Genomic DNA, 10,724 nt, shown 5'->3' on the forward strand with positions numbered 1-10,724 from the left:
CAGTATAACAAGTTGTAAGGGGGGGGGGGGGGGGGGGGGATAGAAATCCAAGCCTGTTATACAAGTGAGGTCTATGATGTTTTTTTTTTCCCTTTTCTATCTTTCATTCTGAGTTGGTGAAGAAAGAGGAAAGCTCAGCTGAGCCCATAACACCAGCACACACTGTTGGAGTCCACACAATGTACAGCTCTCACCATATTATCTATAACAAGCAGGGCTATATAATTGCTACAACAATGTGTGTAAATTGCAAGGCATTGTACCGTTTGGCAATTACAGGACCCTACTAGTACCCCCCAATCATAGATCATGAAGTACAGAGTTCAGGCACTTCCATTGCATTCAAACGAGGGGAAAGCACTCAACAGCAGGAGTTGTGTGCCCCTGAAATTCAGCTTAACTCTTCAGCTAAGTCTTTTGTGTCGTTGTGTGTTTTTAATTGGAGGGGGAAGGGCTGGGTATAGGGCGGACAGATCTCATGAGGCAGAGGTACCAAGGACAGCACTCAAATTAAATGTTGTCATTCTTTTATTTATTTATATATATATATTAATACTTTTTTTTATTGCAGGTAAAACCTAGAAAACTAGCCCTTAAAGTAACACTATGCAACAATTTTATACTTTTTGAGGTATGGTTTTATAGGCAACTGGTTTAGGTATCATCCTCAAATTCATTTTGATAGCATATTGTCATGTGAAGGACAGATAAACACCTGTGACTTCCCCACTAGCCATCCAGGATATGCACTATGTAGTTCTGTGTCTCCTGGCTGGAACACCTTGCAAAAATGAAAGAAAAGCTTTCACAGCATGACATTGCCAGCTATACTGCCGAAAGACACCATTTCGTTTTGTGTTGGCAAGCTTCTATCAGTGTCAACTGGGCTGTTGGTGGGGTTTGCAAGGTTTTTGCCTGCCTTTTAGGAGGTTAGCGTGCTAGTTTTGGAACATAACTCCTTATTGCTGCTTTAAGAGCTCAACCTGACTGAGAGCTACATCCTATGAAGCACCTCGTCATCAGCCCTTTCTTTCTGATAGACTGTTCAAATAATAATACAAATAAATAATGAATGGATGCTGCTGATGTTTTTGTTTAAGTGGATCAAAATTGAGCTCAGCAGTCTTCAAGTGCTCTCCTGGTGCATCCAAGGAGATATCATTTTTACTACCATGCAGTGGTGCGTGACATGCAATAGTGGTCTTCATGCTTAGTCGGCTTATCTGAGGTCTGTTTCACCACCAATCAAATATGTCCCACGATCAAATTTAAAACACTGAATCTCTTCCTCCATGTTTATGAGCAAATCATTATGCTTACTTCCACACTTTTCCTCAAGCAATGAACTGAGACGGCGAGTGTGTTAAGTTAAGCTCTTATGATTCATATGCAGCATTGTTGCTTTATAAGATATGATGTCTGATGGACCATGTAGTGAATTGCCGAGGAAATTCTCTTATTCCAAGTTTTATCTTTCAGAAGACTAGAGCACCCAGCAGCAAAGGATTTTAGACAGACAGACACACAGATAGAGAGACACACAGACAGACAGACACTCAGATAGAGAGAAAACTTTATTTATCTCCAAAGGGACATTTCACACAATGAGGTAGGTAAAAAGACAGAACACAGAATAGCAAATATGTACGCACGCACACACACACACACACAACTACTACTTTATTAAATCAAATAAAAAAACAATTGAATAGAAGGCAAGATATTACTGTCAATGTGCAAATTAAATGTAAAATGTGCATTGCAGGAGTCTCGTCTCCCAGCACAGAGGGGAGTCATTGTAGACGGCTGTTCTGGTGGGCAGGAATGACCTCCTGTGGCGGTCCTTTTTGCAGCAGAGCAGAAGGAGCCTCCGACTGAAGACACTCTGTTGTCTGACCAGTAGGTTGTGTTGGGGAGGTGTAGTGTTGTCTGTCGTGTTGAGCAGCTTATGCAACATCCTTCTCTCCACAACCAACTCTAGGGGCTCCAGAGCAGTCTTCAGCACAGAGCCAGCCTTCTTTATCAGCTTGTTCAGTTTCTTAGAGATCTGGCTCGGATGCTGTGGCCCCAACAGATAGCTGCAAAGAAAATTGCACTTGCCACAACAGACTGGTAGAAGATATGCAACATCACCTAAGCTTCCTCTAAAAGTAAAGTCTGCTCTGTCCCTTCCTGTAGACAGCCTTAGTGTTCCATTTCCAGTCCAGTCTGTTGTCCAGGTGAACCCCCAGGTATCTGTAGCTCTCTTCCACCTCGTCTCCCAGGATGGAAGTAGTGTTCAGCTTAGTCCCGGCCCTCTTAAAATCCACAACCATCTCCTTTGTCTGGGTCACATTTAAGAGGAGATGGTTGTTCCCACACCACGCTACAAATCGATCCACCAGTTCCCTATCCTCAGCCTCCTGTCCACCACTCACACAACCCACAACTGCAGAGATCTGAAAATGTCTGCAGATGACAGGACACTAATAATGCGATTATTAGTGCGACTAAGGCAGTTATTCGAATCCATGTAACCACGGTCACTGAGTTGTATTGGAAGTCTGAGGTGCTCAGGGTGAAGAGGGAAGGTGAGAGTACGGTCCCCTGCGGTGCTCCTGTGCTGCTAACCACCTGCTCAGACACACATCCCCTCAGTCGCACACCTGCTCAGACACACATCCCCTCAGTCACACACACCTGCTCAGACACACAAACACACACCTGCTCAGACACACATCCCCTCAGTCACACACACCTGCTCAGACACACATCCCCTCAGTCGCACACACCTGCTCAGACACACATCCCCTCAGTCACACACACCTGCTCAGACACACACACACACACCTGCTCAGACACACATCCCCTCAGACACACACCTGTTCAGACACACATCCCCTCAGTCACACACACCTGCTCGGACACACATCCCCTCAGCTGCACTAACTGGTCTGTCCATCAGGTAGTCAATAATCCAGGATGTTGTGGAAGCATCTACCTGGATCCCTTGGAGCTTCTCATGCAACAGTGTAAACTGGATTTTGTCAAAGGCACCAGAGAAAGGTAGATAATCACGTCACAGGGCAGGGAGGGTATGGGGTCTGTGTGGCTTGGGGCAGGGAAGAAGGCAGGGGAGGGTTCTGTGCTGCACTGCAAAAGTTCAGCTTTCAAAAACAAGAAAAAAAGTAATAAAATGGGGGATTCTATTTCTATTTCTTAAAATAAGCCAAATTATCTGCCAACAGAACAGGAAAATTTGACTTTTCCAAACTTTTTTAAAACAAGTAAAAATATCTAGCCTCAAAGAATCCAAATATATCTTAAAACTAGTGTGGCCAGACTAAAAACAAGTACACTTGTCTTGATTCTGACTTTGTAGTTTTGTCGATGGTGATCAAACAGCATTATAATTATGGCAATTCTAGTTTCAAGCATTTAGTTGCTCAGAACCAGTAATAAAATCTCAGTAACAAGTTATAATACCTTATTAAGATAATTGAGGACGGAAACGCTTGAAGCAAGTGAAATGCTCTAACATAAAAAATGCCTGGTAAGAAGAAATAGCTTGTCAGACGAAAAACGAGCATATATTGCCTTTAATACTAAGATTCCAATATTTGCAGAGTGAACCTATTAAAGAACATGTTCAAGAACATTTTCTGATATTTATTTCACTTGCTAGTAGGGTGACAGCTCGTGATAGCATGACTAATTGTTCGGTGGAAAGTTACTATTGGGTGAGGGGCCCTGCTTGTACAGTACAGTGCCCGTGTCTCAACAACATGAACATAGCTTGTAGCAAACCCAAAGAGAGTAGGTTTTTTGACCCAGATGAGAGGACATAGTGGTGAGGGCACCGGAATGTCTCAGTACCACAGTTGCCACCTTCTATGTGGAGAAATAAGGGGTACCGAGCCACACCCCCTAGTCAACCCCCCTCCCCGGGTCTTAAGTGCTTTATTGACAAATTAACAAAAGCCCTTTGAATAACAAGTATATTTGTATTAGACTTTGGATTTGTAATACTGGTTGGTTAGACACAAACAAGACTAAAACATCACGAAGATAACATGGCGTCCATCCCAAACAGATGGACACCATCAGTAACAGCAAGCGTTCCCCACAGCATTTAGACAATACATTAATTAAGAATAAAGTTTCTTTGGTTCCGTAGCAGCTGTCCAGTTAGTCACTCTCTCTGGCCTACTTTTTGCCCTTCAGAATGACTGAATGGAAGCTGGCACAGGAGGGGTCAACGTTGAGTGAGATCGGGAGCCGAGAGAGAGAAACAGAGCGAGAGAGAGAGAGACAGGGAAAGAAAGAGAGAGACAGGGAAAGAGAGAGACAGAGGGGGAAAGAGAAAAGAGAAAGAGGGAAAGAGACAGAGAGACAGGGAAAGAAAGAGAGAGACGTGATGTGACGGGCAGTCTCACACAGCACGCAGAGCCAGAGCTTGTCTGTCTGTAGGTCACCACTGAAATTAAACTTCTCCCCTCCGCTTTTATGTTTAACTGCTTAGAGTTTACTTCATGGTTTGTTATTCTCAGCACTTCGCAGACCTAGTGTATTATATGTGAAACGAAGTGTATGAAAATATGGGACACATTTCGTCCCTTATTGATTCAATACAGGACGCAATACTTTTCTTTTCCAATACGGGGGAATCCTGTATTATGAGGGACGGGTGGCAGCCCTACTCGGTACAGAGAAACACTCTCTCTAACGTTTACACACATGCACACTGGGTTTCTGTGGGAACAACATAAAGCACTAAAACATTAATTTTCCACCACAATGAGCACCTCTTAACATTGGTAATCTGACTAGACTTCAGAGCAATTATTGGACAATTCATCTTATTCTAGCATGGGTTTTGGCGAAATCGTTTGCATATCCTTGCATATCTTCCCCTTTCTTTCACCATATTTTGTCTCTCTTTCTCAGCGCTCTCCCCACCCACCCCTTTATCTCTCAGTCATCATCCCTCTTTTTTTTTTTTTTTGGCCCGTCTGTCAGCCGCCAGACGAGCACACAGGCAGGCGTCTGAATGTCCCCTGCTCTGTTTGAAGTGCCTGATCTCTGAACCTGTGTTCCAACGGCCAGGCAGTCGGGACATCATAGCGGTTTTCCTCTCCCTCTCTGTCTCTCCATACAAAATGCCCATGGATCAATAACACCAGCGGAATCTATTTTGACCTCGATCTACGTTAACTCCCGCCTCTGTGCTCCACTCTGGTTTTCCCTCCATGACAACAAATGGGAATTTTTTCCTATAATTTACACCCCACACCCAAAGGCAGTAATACACCACACAGTAGAGTGACATGGGGCGACACACCTGATCTGTTCTAAATCTCATTAAAGAAAAAGCTCTAAGATGGAGTCAAGAATATGCCACCTGCTTCTGTTTCGCTCCTGAAACGGCGTTGGATCTTTGGATCTTCTCAAACTCACACTGCCGTCTCCTGAACGTGATTTGCCTGACAAAAACCTAAATCTTCACAGCTCTGTCTCCGCACCACTCGCCTTCATTCAAAAGAGACAGACATGCACCCGAGACACTGGCACTGTCGGAAGTCCCTATTGTGTGTGGGTGAGTGAGTGCGTGCGTGCGTGCGTGTGTGTGTGTGTGTGTGCGTGCGTGTATGTGTGTGAGAGAGAAAGTGAGAGAGAGAGAGTTAATGTGTTCCCCTTCGCGGTTGTAGTGTTACTAATACCAAAGACAGCTAAAGACAACAATCATCTGTCACCTCTGCCGGGTGAAAGGCCTGCTTGCGTAGGCCACCAGTTTGTGCTCTATTCCCAGCAGGCAACTGCGCAGAACTCCTTTCCCTATTAGGTATAACTTATTCATACATACATCCGTACACCTTTATGCATCAAAGCCTCTCATGGTGTAAACACTACATAACACCTAACACCCGACTACTACCACATTCCTCTCCTCATTAAGGAATGATGTAACTAAAACGTACAGTCTGCCATCAGCCCAAGGACCTGTGTTGAATAAGAAACAGACTTCAAACTGTGCTGTGCTGGTTAGACTTGGCATCTGTGTTATACTGCAGGAGGTGTTTTCATGTTTGCTTTTGAAGGTGCCATCTTTTGAGCATTAAGATTTTTGAACGTTTTTGTCCTCACACAAATGGAGTGAGACTCGGGAAATGTGCTGAACACTGGATTAAAAAAAATATAAGATTTGGAAGATCATTGAGGCGCTTTTGATGCAAAGCACCTTGAGTACAGGCTTCTATGCTCTGGAGTGTGCTTGCCTTGCTCACCAAGGTCAAAAAAAATTGTCCAGAAGGCTCCCTTCTTTTCTCTTTCCGCCACCCGAGGGAGTAAAATTTTGTTTTTTAAATACAGGATAAAAGCAAGCCACAGACACCCAACACCCACACACATCTTCAGTTTCAGCCTTTAGTATAAACGGTCATGGCCAAGGAAACCATACTTACTTGGAAGGTTGTGTAGTTTTACAAGTCTGCCTCAGAAGAGCCTAGTCCTCGGTGTGGTTGTGTAGTTTTACAAGTCTGCCTCAGAAGAGTCCTCGGTGTGGTTGTGTAGTTTTACAAGTCTGCCTCAGAAGAGCCTAGTCCTCGGTGTGGTTGTGTAGTTTTACAAGTCTGCTTCAGAAGAGCCCAGTCCTCGGTGTGGTTGTGTAGTTTTACAAGTCTGCTTCAGAAGAGCCCAGTCCTCGGTGGCAATAACTGGAGACTGACCTGCCATCCTGATACCACTGGGACATATCTTTGAAGATAACATTTTGAGCTTCTTAAATAGACGCTACATGTTAAAGATAAGCTCAAAAGAAACTTCCTTAGTATTTTGTGTTATTATCACATAATGTGTAAACATAAAAACAGCAAAACTTACAGCACCTTTCATAATTGTAATGCCTATAATTAATTCCTGTATGGTAAGGGTTAGCTCTTTTTACACAGTTTTGGTATTGTAGGTGACATTTGAGGAAATTATCTGCAAAATACATGTGAAGCAACAAATGTACTAAAAAAAAAATCTCAGATTACTCACATTGTGTGTGGTACTGTTTCTAAGAGGAAATGTGTTCTGCTTTCTGATTTGCTTAGGCATAATATTAACTCCAGAGGGAACCAACATAGCCCTCAGTCTAGCAGACTTGACATTGTTGTCTACTGGAAGGTCTTTGAACTCAAGTGTCTATTACTGTATTCGCTTCTGCGAGCTCCTTTTTAATGAGTACATGGTGAGGGGTGTGAGCTGGCCTAGTTTTAGAGGAACAACTTGATCTTTTTCATATATGTGTGTGTGTAAGGTGCGCCCTGTGTGTGCATATGTATGTATGTGTTATTAAGTGGTTCCCAAACATTTCATGGAAGACCCCCCTGACATAAAAAAAAAAGATAGGGACCCACCACCACCATCAAATATTGAGACGTTCACATAGTAACTGCATTTTAAAAGTCCATCAGCTTTTCTTAAGCATTATTTCTAGATTTGAATAGTTAAACATTTTCATTTTATCAATCAGTTAAACTGGTTTAAAACATTTAAACATTTCTAACTTCTGTCTGGGTGATCCATCCATAGTATGTAGTAATTAGGCTGGCTATCCCTTCTAACATATAGGCTAAATGGTAGGCCCTGACCATATCATTCAAGTAGGATATAAACTCATCACCAAATAGGTGAGTTAGTGTTTGAGTGGCAGTTCTGGAGGGCACTGTGAGTGACAGCATCACATGTCAGAGAGTTGTGAATGTTAGAAAAACAAAAGCGAGACACAAAAAGAGAGAAAGTTTGAGTGTGTTTTCACATGTGGGTACAAATGAGTGAGTAGAGAAGAAAGGAAGGAGGAGGGAGGGGGAGAGAAATTGGGAGGTCATTGCCCCACATCGGGAAACGGGGAGAGAGGGGTAGAGTGGCGCCCATTCTGCGCAGCACCCGTCACAGTGGAGCCTGGCTGTGTTTGCTCAGATTTCTCACTGATAGTGCTGGCGACACTTCTGTGCATGTAAATATAGAAGAACAGTCACGATCTCACTGTGATTATAAATGCTTTACTTTACAGAATAACCTAGGCCTGGCGACACTTCTGTGCATTTAAATATAGAAGAACAGTCACAATCTCACTGTGATTATAAATGCTTTACTTTACAGAATAACCTAGGCCTGGCAACACTTCTGTGCATGTAAATATAGAAAAACAGTCACAATCTCACTGTGATTATAAATAATTTACTTTACCAAATAACCTAGGTTGACACGTGGCCCTAAAGAGTAGTAATGATTTTTGAATCACCGCAAAATGTGTCAAGCTCTACATGTTACTTTTATTAAATCGAACTGTGGTCTTTATAACAATACTTTTATATTTTAAGACTTGTGAAGTTGACTGATTTATACCTCATGAAAGATAGCTATCTAACTCGTATTTGGTTAAATATAGTTACTAACTGACTAACTGTAAAAAGGAAAACACCCTTAGGATCAGTACCAAAACACTTACTGTACATCTGGTCTGGCCAATTCAATTCAATTCAATTCAATTCAATTCAATTCAATTCAATTTATATAGTGCCAAAACAATAAAATTGTCTTTATAGAGCCCAGGGCCTGAGCCTCCCTGGAGCAAGCACAAAGGCGATGAAATTATATGTTTTCAATGAGTGTCAATGTTCCTCTATGAATAAACGTGGGAATAGAGAAAGTTGTTCTGCTTTGATATCCACAGACTCGGGACAGAAATTAGCAGGAACACGTCTTTCTGACCTGACGCCAATCAGGACTCATTCATTGGCGTATCTGTTGACAGTGGTTTTCTGCTTGTCCAGTGTCAATAATGGCTGTCACAGGGTTATCACTGAATGAGACAGACTGGCGCATACACAGCCAGGACATGTTTTGATCATTATGACATGGTCATAGCCCTAGGCGCCATAAGTATGTGTGTGGGTGTGTGTGAGTTTTTACTTGCATTTCCTGAATTGTTCTATTAAATGTGCATTTACACTGCAAAAGTGCATTTCTTATCGTGCATCATATAGTCTTATATATAGTCTTATATCAATTAAATAGTTCTTCATCAAACAGCAAGTTCAACCTCATGTTGCCTAGTGAATCACTAAATGAAAGAGAGGGGCGGATGAACTAGGATTCTGTTTACTGAAGACGTTTGCAGCAGCAAGGCATAGACTCATTTTCTTCTACTTGCCTACTAGCTGAAGCTAAGGTAAATATCTATATTAACTAAATACTGACACCTAGTGGTGAAACATAATAGCTGTGTATACAGTAGGTCTGTGCCTTTTACAGAAGTGTTTAGAACAAACGAGTGAATTAGTGAGACATAGCCTACCTTTCAGGTACCTGTGACTCTCCATATATGAATGATCAATGACAGTATTAGGTAATTACCACTAGACTACACTAGCGCTGCCAGCCTACAAAGGTAAACTATCAAGCTTTGGGTCGTCAAATTGGTTTTGTGGGTGAGCTTAAAGCAACTGCAGCCCGCCTGGGTGTGTGGGTTTGTGGGGGGGGGGGGCAGTATTATATTCTTTCAAAGGGCCCAACATTTCTAGTGGCGCCCCTGGTCGTATCAATAAAGGATTTTTTTGACATTTGCATTTGTGAAATGTGTAATTTAAGTTGTCATGTACCCTACTATTCACCAAATGCCACAAATGTCAGTCATGCCAGACTGAATGTCGAATGTCAATGCCATGTGTCAACATGAATTTAAACGTGTTCTACAAAGAGGTGAATGTTGTCTACAACCTGTAATTATCACATGTCTATTGGTGTGCAAGGGAAATCCTCTCTTCAGATGATGCTGTATGTTTATTCGTGACAATGTAGGCTATTTAAAAAATTAAAAAAAACTGAGGGTGGATTCATGAATCTGTGGCTGTACACCTTAAGTGGAAATCAGAATCAGAATCCAATCAAACCTGTTAACACGTGTAGTGCCCTATGGACTCTGGGCCAGTTCTATTCAGCTGTATGGCCATTTGGGTTAAGAGAATTATACACTGCAGCGGGGAGGGCTGTGTCAGGTTCCTTCATTCATGACTTCATAGAGCTCAATTAATTTCTCCTCTAGCGCTGAGTCTCTGGGTCTTTGAAACGCCAGGTTCCTTCCATATAATTCCTCAATTAAGGTATTAAAAATGTTAGTATCATTATTTAGTAAGAAAGGTTATAATTATATCACTTGTGTTAAACGGTGCGCTCCTTTCAATCCCACTACACGCCTGAGCTATTCGTTTCCGGAGGAGGAATTTCCAATGTCAGCATGAGAGAGGAACTGTGAACAGCCAATGTGGGTCAAGCCTGGAAATACCCAGCAGTTTCCCAAAGATTAAAAAAAATGTAAATGCTAATAGGGGTCTGGCGCTACTTAAGTATATGTAGATTGTAGATATGTAGATGCTCTCCACTAACTTAACGACACAAAAATAAGATCAATGATCCAGAGTTTACATGTGACAGTAGACCAATCAATTCAGAACATTAACGGCTACAGGCTGTTCTAGGGATTCCATTTCTGGCGTCAGTGTAATTTATTTGGCGCTTTGATATGGTAAATTAGGTTATATTTACATGTTAAATGTTCTATGTTGTTTGGCAGGCAATATTTCAGATGACTCGAATATTCCCAAACGGAGTTGAGCAATAGATTACGAGAAGAGGTCGCGCAACTCCAGAGGGCGGGGAAGAGGTGCCTGTGTCCAAATTGACATAAATACCGGTGTGGA

Source organism: Clupea harengus, chromosome 11, assembly GCF_900700415.2.
Source record: "Clupea harengus chromosome 11, Ch_v2.0.2, whole genome shotgun sequence".
In the NCBI taxonomy this organism is placed as follows: Eukaryota; Metazoa; Chordata; class Actinopteri; order Clupeiformes; family Clupeidae; genus Clupea; species Clupea harengus.